The following is a 9,034-nucleotide window of genomic DNA, read 5'->3' as shown; positions in this document are numbered from 1 at the left end:
TATGTAAATATAGTTTGTGGTTTACATTTTACTGAAAAGTGTCAGCATTTATTTCTACGCCACAAACTACTGACCACTTACGAAGGCCCCCCCCCCTCGCCCCCCCGTGATAGAGTACAGATTTCGTTCTCCACAGTTTGCCACCATGTTAAATTTAAGTGGCTACTTGGCATCTCACATCATTTCGTACACTATCTAGAGTTACACAATACCCAACACAGGAATGAACAGCAAAATAGAGAACTGTTTATTTACAAGCGGGGGGGGGGGGGGGGGGAACCTTCAACTGGGACAGGAAGGGGGGGCAGTTACTGGGACGGGCGGCCCCTGCAAGCGCTCCTCCGGGGGCCAGCCTGCCCACGCTGGGCAGACTGCGTCGGGGCAGGCTGCACGCGGAGGTGGCCAGGGGCAGGGGCAGGAGCTGGGATAGGAGGAGGGGCAGGGGCAGGAACAGGGGCAGGAGCTGGGATGGGAGGGGTCATGTGCTGTGCTACGGGAGGGATGGCGGGGGCCTGGGCTCTGCCCATGCCATAGTGAATCGCATGTACAATATGTGCCGTCAGCGTGTCCATTGTGGTGCGCATCCCTTGGCATTCGTCCAGGAAGGCAGCCCAGCCGTCCTGCCGCCACTGCAGGTCCCCCTGCACCCGCTCCGCGATGGAGGCCTGGATTGCCTCCACGGCGTTGACGTGCCGGCGAAGCAGCTGGTCCCTCTGGCGGAGCCTGTGCCTCCGGGATTGGCCTGCTGGGGTGCCGCTGCTGCCGCAGTGGAGGGTCTGGTGCTGGGTCCTGCTGCAGGGAAGAGAAGAAAGGATGGGTCAGTCAGGCAGGCCGTCCACTGTCCCCACACCGCATGCCCTCCACCCCTGAGCCCAGGTGACCCCACAGTTGTGTGGCTTGGGCCCACTCGGTTCCCCTCCTGCCCCCGTGTTGTATGTTTGCAAGGAGGACCGCCCCTGGAGTAGGGTTCCCCCTCCAGTACTGTAAGCACCGGTATGTATCCTGGCCCCGTGGAGGGTGGGAGGGTGCTTGTGCTGCGTTCACTTGTGGAACTCCCTGCCAGTGGAGACTGTGAAAAGCTTTGGGCTAATCACTGGTGTTAGACAGGGAGCGAGATGCATCTCCACGCAGTGCCTGGGAGCACATCTGGCAGAGGCGGTCTGGGTTCTCAGATCCCCTCGCGTGAGATATCTCCTGGACGGAACCAGAAGAGTGACTGGGTGGGGGGATGTTCCATCCGTGCAGCAACACTCAGGGGCCCTTCCCCCTCCCACTATCCCTCCCGCAAGCCCGGTAGCCCAGGGACATGTGTGGCCACAGTGGGGACTTCCCTTGGGGAGGCAGCCAAGGCACCGGGAGCAGGCGAGGGGCTCGGTGGGGGTCCACGGTCACAGGACCGTGACGCTGCGGTGTACCCAATAGCAGCTGGCTGTGCCTCACAGCGAGGCATGGGACAGTGTGCCGTTCTCCGTGCTGCACCCTTGGCAGAGCTGCGGACTCTGGGCTGAGTCCCTGGGGCCCTGGCCGGTTCCAGCCAGCATCCACCCTTTCCCCTGGTCCCGCCGAATGTGTGTGAGCAGCATGGTCCCAGGCGTGCCCTGCAGCTGCCTGCCATGGCCACGTGCTGCTCGGTCACCAGGCTGCACGTGGTTGCACGTGCTGCTTGCTGCCTCATGCTACGCAGTGTGCAGCTCACGTGGCCTGAGTGACATGCTCTCCCCCTCCTCCCTCCGGGCACCTGCCCCCCCCACCCTCTGCCCCCGGCCTGTTGGGAGTGCAAACTGCACAAACTCACCCATGGGTTCCTCCCCGGCCTCAGCCTCGGAGGAGCTGCTGGAGGGGGCCTGCTGGGAGGTGGCAACGCTCGCCTCCTCACCGCCAGACGCCTGGCGCGGTCTTCTCCCTCCCCTGGCACGGTGGGACGGTTGATGGGGGGGGCACTGGCAGGTGTCCACAGGGACAGCTGGGGCTTCCGGGGCTGGCTGGCCCAGAAAAGCATGGAGCCGGTCGTAGTAGGGGCAGGCATCGGGTCCTGCCCCCCTTCTGTCGGTGGCCCGCACATACCCCAGCCGCAGCTATTTTACTTTGAACCGCACCTGCTCGCAGTTGCGGCTGGGGTGTCCCTGCTGCGCCAGGTTCTGCGCCAGCCGCGTGTACAAGTCTGCCTTGCGGCGGCGGGACTGCAGGTTGTGGAGACCCTCCTCCTTCTGCCAGAGGTCCAGGAGGGTCTCCAGCTCCCTGGGAGTCCAGGATGGGGCCCGGCGTTTCCGGCCCCTGGGGGCTTCCTCCCCTGCAGGTGCAGGTGGCTCACCACCTGGGGCTGCCATGCTGGGCTCAGAGGTGGCTGTTGGGCAGCACAGCGGCACGTGGCAGAGCTCAAGCTGCACGCTCTCCGGCAGGCTCCTGCCACGGGCGCCCAGCAGCCTCTGAGCTCTTTAAGAGCTCGGGTTAGCAGGAAGTCCGGGGCTCCTACGGGGTCTCGCGGCGTCCAAACCGCTTTTTTCCGTTTCTTCTGCTTTTCCAGAAAAGCTGTCTATACTGGCCCTTTTCTGGAAAAGCTTTTCCAGAATAAGGACTTATGCCCGAGTGGGAACTGCGTAGGGTTTCCGGAATAGCGGCTGATTTTGTACAGTAGAGCGTCGTTGCTTTTCCAGAAATTCAAGGGGCCAGTGTAGACAGCTCTCAGCTTATTCCGGAAAAGCGGCTGATTTTCCAGAATAAGTGGCCCAGTGTAGACACAGCCACTAAGTCTACTACCCCTCAGAAGCAGTCTTACTATGAATTTCACAGTTATCAGAAAAATAATCTGCTAGATTTTTTACGGGGGGGGGGGGTCTAAAGACTTGCATTATTATCACATTACACTAGGCTATGTAATGTTAAACCTTTGTATCTCCCGAAATATCTTGCAGTGCCCCAAATTCTGCAGTTTAAGTGGTAACAATTGGAAACCTTTGGAAATACCCCCAGCTGTTTGCCCACCAACAGGTGAGTGCGCCACGCGTGTGCAAGAGTGAGGCGAGGTGGGATATTACCAGGCTTGTGTGCAGTAGCTCTGTAGAGTCTCTGTTGTGTTGGGGGGGGAGATGTGCGGAGTTGCCGTGCAGTTGCGGATAGAGGGGACTTGCTTGGCGGGAGCGTGGCTGCATTTCAAAGGCGGTGACCTTATTACCGAAGGATGCAGCGCCTACAAGGATTTTTTTTCTTTTGGAACAAAACCTACATTCCGGCTGATGCAGCAGTGACCGATCCTCGGGCCGGGTCCCGTGCCAGTCCCGAGCCTCCATGCTGACTCGCTGCTGAAAGTCCCCTGCCCTGGCACCGGTCCGCTCCCCCGAAATCCGGACTCTCAAGAGCCCGGCACTGTAGGGCCGCGGTTGCGGAGCGGCCTCGCTTTACTTCGGGGCACCTGCTGCGCGGAGTTTTCGCGCCGAAGGGGAGGGGCAAACCTTCCCCGCTGTGCTCCCTCCCCGCGCCGCAGGCTGCAACTGCCCCGCTAGGCCCAGCGCTTGGCCGTTGTTATAGTAACTTCAGGGGCGGCTGCTCTTCTTCTCCCTCCCCCTCAGCCCTCTCGCGAGAGCTCCTCTGGCTGAAGGCGGAGCCGGCGCCGGTGAGCTCATCCCGGGCGCTGGGGAGGGAGCACAGCTCGGAGGTTTCTGCAGCAGCCGCAGCAACTTTGTTGGGTGAGTTCAGTGCGGGAGCTGGGCAGGCAGCGCGGCTGGTCTTGGGGGGCGCCAGGACCCTCGCCTCGTCTCTCTGCCCCTTGCTTGGGAGCTCTTGCCTGGGACTCGTCCCGAGCTGGAGGGGGTGCCCGTTTTCCCCTTCCCGAGCCTGGGGGAGAGTGAATGGAGGCTGGAGCGGATCGCAAGGAGACAGAGAGACCTGCCAGCCCAATCGAAACCCGCCTCCTCTGCAGTGCCCATAGTGAGCGGGTGGGGAGGGAGAGACCTGGCCATTCACGAGGAGAGACCCCTTCCAGACCTTTAATTTAATCTTTTTATCTCCTTCCTCCGCTCCTGGGTCAGTAAGATCCTGACCCCCCAACACTGTGACATGCATCTGTGGGGAGTCCTTGAGCCTTGCATGGCACTGACCCTGCGAAGAGCACGCTCCGTGTCCCAACTCGTTGGCTTTTTTCTCACCGGCCCCCAGATTTTTTGGGGGGAGGAGGGAGAAGTCGCGGAGCGCAGATGGATTGATTTTTATGTGCTGAGAAGATCTCTCTTTCTCTTCCTCCCTCCGTCCTCGGCTTTAGCGGCCCCAAGACAATCTGGGGAGAAAGTCCTGGGGCCCTGTCTGGAGCTGATTTCCGATTAAACGGAAGGACGGGGGAAAGACGGGGCTGGATATAAGGATTCCTCCCACTTAGTCACCCTGCCCCCCAGCTTAATCAAGGGCAGAAGAAGCAGCAATATTAACTTGGGTTTTCTAACCTCCACCTTCATCTGCTGTTCCATGGATACCTCCTCTTTCAGCAAAGACTGACATGGACTTATCTGCCCACTCTTCCCCAGTCGGGATGGTATTTTCCCCCTATGAACAAATTGAGGGAGCTGGTGGTGATGGAAGGAGTTGCAGTAGTGATGGCTTTTGTGTGTATGTGTCTTCTCTTTAGGAAGGGGAATGTGGAGTGGGAACGGTTGTAAATGATCCCAAGGAGGGGCAAAAAGAAAAGAGGGTAAGTTATTTAAGTGAACCAAGGCACAGGTTGTTCTGAGATGACAAAAGATACTGTGATTTAGGCAATATACTCATTACTTATAGTAATGCATGTATTATTTAATGAAAGCAATAAAACAGATTAAGCACACACAAAGCAAAATCTCTTCAATTTACAGATATTTTCAGATTGCAGAGACATTCCTTCATTCAAGAGGAATATAATCTTATTTCCAGTATAACAGGGATGGGGAACCTTTTTTGGGTCGGGTGCCACTGACTCTCAGAAAAATCAGTTGGGGGCCATATGCAACTGAGAAGCGAAAAATCAAAAACAAAAGCAAACATCTTACTGATATGGCCCTCAACTGAGAAGCAGCAAGACACTCCCCCACATTCCCATCGCACAAGGGAACCTAAGGGGGCTGGGCTAGTAGATTTTGTAGGGGAAAAAGCCTTCAGGCAGCACTTCACTGTGCTGGCTGTGGGGAGGAGGAGTGGCAGCATGTGGATTGGATTGGGCTCTGGCTTGCCTGACTCTGGCCCTTGAGGGTAGCCAGTGCTCCAGCCCCGCAGGGGGAGCTGTAGTGAAGGTGTGGGGCTGGTGCAGGCTCCCCAATGCGGGGGCGGGGGGGGAGGTCTGAGCCTTGGGCCAGATCCAGGCAAGCTGGGGGCTGGATCCAGTTCCTGGGCCTTAGATTCCCCAGCCTTGCACTATCAGAAGTGAGTTATTTATTTGATTCCATGTAAGTGCACAAGTAGCTTTTATTTTTTATTCACTTTATTATAGCCAGATTTGCTGTAATTATTTTGAGTCAGTTTTGACACCCAGTAATGACTATTAGCTCAGTTAAAGGCAGTGCTGATAATCTAAATGTTTATATTGTTGGAAAGGGAGTGGAGGAATGAAATATTTGGACGTGGTTAATTTCCTCCCTTGAAGTCTGGAGAAGTGAAATACTAGAAATGCTTTAAACTGGATCTCATGGTATAAGGTAGTTGCTGTGTTTTGTGTCTGAGGAAAACCAGGTAAAGAGACAAAAGATGATGGAGCAGATGTCAACCTCATTCTTCACCCTTTTTCAATTTATATTTTCAAATAGTGACAGTGATTTTTCTCACTGTATTTTTCATAAATAAAATATATCCATAAGCTGATGAGTTATAAGGCTGAGCATGTTCATTTAATGAAGAATGCACCTATTAATTTCTGATAAAGCAGCAATATGGAAAGGGAATTGTCCAACTTAAAGAAAAATCTCCTTGTGTAACCTTGACTACCGAGTGTGTGAGACTTTTTAGGAGAAGGCATTTTTTTCTAAAATGCGTGTTGGCATTTCTGTGAGCGATATTACACACAAGATTTCTTTAAAATAGTATCTACACTGAATATTTTATTAATGCTTTTTTTAAATGAATCTCTTAATACATGCTGGCCTAAAGTGTATCTATGAGCTAGGTCCTTAGATGATAATACAATGTGAATTTGTTTTCAGGGTTGAAAGTGTCGAATTACATTAGATTCAATAGATCTGTGTGAACTTAGACTGGTGTTTCCTTTAGAAAGCAATTCTTTCATGGTGAAACTGTGACTCAGACCCTTGACCATTGTGAATGCTATGCAGGATTTGTGTTAGCTTTCTAAAGTTTGTCATAAAGTAATTTTTTAAAGGAGAAAACAGATTTTTTTTCTGTTACATTTGCTTGTAATCTGCATAAGTGTTGCTTGAAAGTAAGTAATTGTAGTCTTGTTTGATGGGAAGATTGGCCAGTGTGGTTTTTTTTTGTTTGTTTTGGTCTTTTGTTTTTTCTATTTGGAAGGTGCCATTAAGCCAAACTAATTCCTCCCCCCCTTCTTTGGGGAGGATAAGGAAAATGGAGATAATGAAGCAAAAAGTTTGCATTAGAAGTCTCAGAGAATTTGCTTAAAAATTGTTTTCACTGTCAAGGCTTTCATGCCTCAGGCCATCAGATTTCATACCAGTCAAGTCAGAAACACAATGTGGGAATTTGGGATTTCTTTGCTTATACTGTAAAACATATTACATTTCCTTTTTAATTAGTTTTTTGTAATGAAAGCTCTGATAGACTTCAGGAAGTAGAAGTGTCTGAATTACATGATAGATATTATTTGCATAATTAATACCATCTCTGTAACAGTGGATAATCAGGAAGAGAAAAACTTTTAAGCTGTCTGTGTAACTGGCTTACTCGTGGTCAGTTGATTAAGGAAAATACACTTGCAAGTTGCTCAACGGTGCGCTGAGTAGGTGCTATTGCTTCTAATTTGTGTTTAGTTAATATTACTAATTGAGATGGAAATACAAGTTTAACAATTATGGGTAAGCAAACTTTTTATATTGTAAGATGAAAAGAGAAATGGGGTCATTATGACTTGAATGTAGGAATCTGCAAGAAGAATAAAGAAGTCCATCAGGGAAAGAACTAAAATAAAGAATTGAAATGAAATCTTAATTGGGATTTGTGCACCTCTATTCTTTGATCTTTCTGTTTTCACATGTCTTCACTTTGTTAATTTTTTTTCCTGTTCTTGTTTTTGTTTTTGTTTCTCCCTCTTGGTCTAGAAAATGTCTTTTTTACTACTCGCATTTTTGTATCTATTGTTTTAAATCTATTTTGATCATGTGTCCATAAATCTTACCTTCATTCCCTGTGCCTTCAAAATGACTGGAAGGTTTTTCCTTACCTGTATATCTTAGAAACTTTGGTTGCATCCTAATGTAACTTATGTTCTAGTCTCAATCTTTCTCAACTATATATCTTACATTGTGCCCTTTATTTGCAAAATTGCAGATTCTATTTCCAAAACAATTTATTTAATTTTTGTTTTTGTTTTCCTTAGCAAGAGTATTGGGTTCAGGAAGATCAGATTTTTGCAAAAGCCAGGTGAAAAACGGACAAGACACTTATAAAACACAGAAGTTACTGTAATATGGGAAATTGAAGCCTATTTAATTTTTGTATTCAATCTTTCTGTGTTAGTGTATTGATAGTATAGAAGAAAAAAGTACAATTTTCTCTGTATAAATAGTTTAATCTCTTCAATATGAAGTTTTAGTAATGATTCAGCTCTTAGAGATATATTTATTGGAAATCCAGGGTATTCCACTGTGATGTGAAACAGCTGGATCATTGCCCTCATCAAAACACAGATTGGTTGGCTTTCCAATGTTGATATTCTCAGTGCTTTAACAATTATTCTGATTGTACCTGCACATTGGTTTGTTTGGAAACAATATTTTATTTTGGTTTTTTTGGTTGTTGCAACATCTCCCTGATTTTTAAAATTTCTGCATTTTTTTTTCTCAGTCGCTACTGTCTGCGTGTTCACATGATTAACTTTTTAAACATTTTATATCATAGTTCCATAGTACCTTTATGCCCTTGTTTTATTTACTTTGAAGTCAGTATTTAGGTGGTTCTTTTTTTCCAGTTTTATGCATTGGAAGGCAGATGGAGGCTTTACAGTTCTAGAATTCCTCTTCCTGAAGGAAGATTGCTTTACTGTTTCTGTATAGTTCCTAGTATAAAAATGGATTCCCATTGATTTCAAGTTACTTGCCATCCAGAACACTGCCCACATTCTTTTCTAGGTTTGAAGAGATCCAGCTGTAAAGCTTCTTGTACGTACTTCCAGTTAAAGGAAATGCGAATCCCAATCTTTTATTCCTTTAGCAATGCAGTATTCTGCCTTTAAAGGTAATCATATGTTAAATATCTTTTTTGTTAGCAGGGAAAAAAATACATGTTAAATTGTTCTATTGTTTACGTTTCCAGGGAGATATGAGTCAGTGGCTTGACTTCAAATAGATCTCTCTAAAAGGGAAATTTTGAGTAGGTTAATCTTAATAATCAAAGAATTGGACATTATGCTGAATTCGTTTAAAGTGTTATCTTATGGGATGTGAGAGGTTATGGAGTCTTTTGTTTTTAATTGGGGGGGGGGGGGAACCCAACTATTTTCAGAGCTTGAACACTTTGCCATACACTTGTTAGCTGAGTGCGTAAATAATAATATAGCTAGAGAGTGCTACCAAAAATGACAATGGGGCTTTAACTATCAATGAGTTTAAGTAGCGATATTTAAGGCCTCTGACTGGTTCTAGCTTTTTCTTGACTGGTTCTAGCTTTTTCTCATCAGTTGCTTTGTAAAACTAAGATGATTCATTTCAGTTCCAGTTCTGTCTATGGGTTCTTGATAAAGTCTTGTATTTTCGTATCCATTGTGGGAAACTTATGAGTAGCTACAGAGACACTGGGGTCCTTTGTGGGTTCAGGAAGAGAATCCTGTATTGGTTTACATTTACAAGGGTATCCTCATAACATAAGGGCTAGATACTTGGTTATTTTTAAG

At 48.4% G+C, this 9,034-nt stretch overlaps 1 protein-coding gene across 17 annotated transcripts in view; it reads left to right on the top strand.

Moving 5' to 3' along the window:
* The first annotated feature begins 3,548 nt into the window (after window positions 1-3,548).
* The window catches only part of SIPA1L1 (signal induced proliferation associated 1 like 1), a 350,322-nt gene continuing 344,836 nt past the window's right edge, over window positions 3,549-9,034 (top strand). For 15 of the 17 annotated variants that reach the window (XM_075927311.1, XM_075927307.1, XM_075927300.1 and 12 more), the window contains exons 1-2: window positions 3,549-3,683; window positions 4,616-4,678. The gene's annotated coding sequence lies outside the window, so the exon portion shown is untranslated. The remainder of the gene's footprint in view (window positions 3,684-4,615; window positions 4,679-9,034) is intronic. The other 2 variants (XM_075927299.1, XM_075927308.1) reach the window with 2 other exon arrangements.

The sequence above is a fragment of the Pelodiscus sinensis genome, chromosome 4, assembly GCF_049634645.1.
Source record: "Pelodiscus sinensis isolate JC-2024 chromosome 4, ASM4963464v1, whole genome shotgun sequence".
Lineage (NCBI taxonomy): Eukaryota > Metazoa > Chordata > Testudines > Trionychidae > Pelodiscus > Pelodiscus sinensis.
This window is presented reverse-complemented; position numbering and strand designations above follow the sequence as displayed.